This window comes from Elephantulus edwardii, unplaced genomic scaffold (assembly GCF_000299155.1).
Source record: "Elephantulus edwardii isolate Elephantulus edwardi_28Jun2011 unplaced genomic scaffold, EleEdw1.0 scaffold00240, whole genome shotgun sequence".
Taxonomy (NCBI): domain Eukaryota; kingdom Metazoa; phylum Chordata; class Mammalia; order Macroscelidea; family Macroscelididae; genus Elephantulus; species Elephantulus edwardii.
In genome coordinates, this window is record NW_006399990.1 from 249,304 (window position 1) to 251,690 (window position 2,387).

Consider the following 2,387-nt stretch of genomic DNA (forward strand, 5'->3'; position numbering starts at 1 on the left):
TTATCTTTGAGCCGCAATTTCTATCTATGGAAGTAACAATTAAGAAATCAAATGATGCATTGCAATGGACAAATCTACTACCAAAGAACTCCGAAATGCCAAAAAGCAAGGATGTCATTATAAAGCTTAAGTTCAGTTGATCCAAACCATGATATTTTTAATTGACTCAGGCTATGAGTCGCAAACGACCCGACAGTACATAACAACAACAACAACACTTTTATGTGAAGGTTGAAAAATGAATAAGGAAGACTAAGGAAGATTATATTTCCTAGAATTGTGGTATTAGCAAAAAATAAGGACTACATGAGAACCTGCCTTCCTTGAAGAAGTGCAGCTAGTATGTCTTCTTCTTAGTGAGGATGAGGAGATTTCGTCCCACATGCATTGAGCATTCTGACGGGAAGGGCCAGTCCCTGGAGAAAGACGTCATGTTAGGTGAATTAGAGGTCAGAGAATAATAGGAAGACCCTCAAGGGTTCTGACTGCCACAATGAATGTCTCAACACAGCAGAAATTGAAGATGGCACAGGATCAGGCAGGGTTATGGTTTGGTGTTAATCGATTGCTACTAGCCAGAGCCAAATTAACAACAAAAATAATTCAAGATGTTGATAATAAGAGAAATTTTGTGTAAGGTTATGGAAACACATATTGGCAATTTCTATACACTCAATACATTTTTTTTCTCCAAACCTAAATCTACTTTGAAAGCCAAAACGTATTAGAAAAGATGATTCAAATAGCCATGCTTTTCTAGACATATTGAAAAACTTTCCAGTCAATGTGTAAAATAATGGCTTAACATTAAAATTAACTTGGAAACAAATAATATTTATGATTGAGCAAAATTATAACTATAATGTCAGTGACTTGTATGTGTGAAAAGAAAAAAAAATAATTTTTGGCTCCTGGTCACATACCATATGCTAGTTGTGGCTGTATTGGTCACTGCATTGGACAGGGCAGACATGGGCCATGATCCTAATTTTTGCCTCTAGCATTATGGTCCTGGTTCCCTTTCCTTCTAGCTTTTCCTGACCACCTATCTTCCACAGAATACTTCCTAAATTATCCTTCTTCCTCTTTCTAAGTCTCTCAGCCCTGTCCTTTCTCCAGACTCTACCTCTTAGTCAGTTATACAGTAATTCCCTACTTTTGAGTTTACTTGTTTGTTTAGTCTGTGTAGCAGGAGGTTGGATTAGATGAGCCCTCAAACTCCAGGTATCTCTGACTCACTGTTGTCTGGCCTGTGAGGACTGGTAGCACATGGAAACCATAAGGAAAGTTGTCAACAGAACTGGAAACAAGACCCAACCCCTTCCCTTCTCCAAGATCTATTCCCTCTCCTCCTTTCTCCCTCATGGACTTGGTGCTGGCTGAAATGGGCACAGCAATTTTAGGGAAGTGTGGTGGTTTGAAACCTAAGGCCAAATCAAATTGAAAGAGAATGTAACTGAGACATGGAGCATGGCATCCTGCCCTGGATCTTGGGAAGGTTGCTACAGTAGATGATCCTTGACCTACACAAATTCTCACTTGGAAAAAGATGATTTATCATAAACATGTGGTCCAGAATTTTCTTCTCTCATAAATTCATAAACGTCCACATTTAAGCTAAAACAGGATGTGTCATGAAAAAGTAGCCTCTAATAATTTAAGAAAGTTGGTTTGGCTGGTTTGTGAACTAGCCTATCCTCTGCCAAAGATCTAAATTGTTAAATCTATTTAAAAAGATCTAAAATATTTGGATATGTATTTATTTAGTAACAGAAACATCTGGTGCTGTGAATAAAAGAATGTACAGGTATTTGGGTGAAAACAAAAGCACTAAAATTAGTTTCTTCTTATGTTGTTGTTTTTCTCATTATGTGCCATCAAGTCACTTGAGACTCATAGACACCCTATGTACAAGAGCTCTAAACACTGTTCTATCCTGTGCCAAGCTCGCCATCTCAAATGCACTTATTCCCACCACTCCAGTCACAGAATTGATCCATCTCATCAAAGGTCTTCCTCTCCTGCACCATCCCTCCACTCTCCCAAACATGATGTCCCTCTCCAAGGACCAGTCCCTCCTTATAACATGTCCTAAGTATGTCAGACAAAGCTTCAGAATCCTTGACTCAAAGGAGCATTCTGGCTTCACCTTCTCCAGGACAAACCTATTTATTCTCCTAGGATTCCATGGTATATTCAACACTCTTCTCCAGCACCATAGCTTAAAGGCATCAATTCTCTATCATCCCTATTCACTGTCCAATTCTCTGATGCATAGCACATAATTCCAAAGACCATAGCCTGGATTAGGCTCGCCATAGTCTCTAGTCTGACCTCGTTGCTCTCCAGTACTCTTGAGAGGTCCCTCACAGCTGACTTTCCTAATG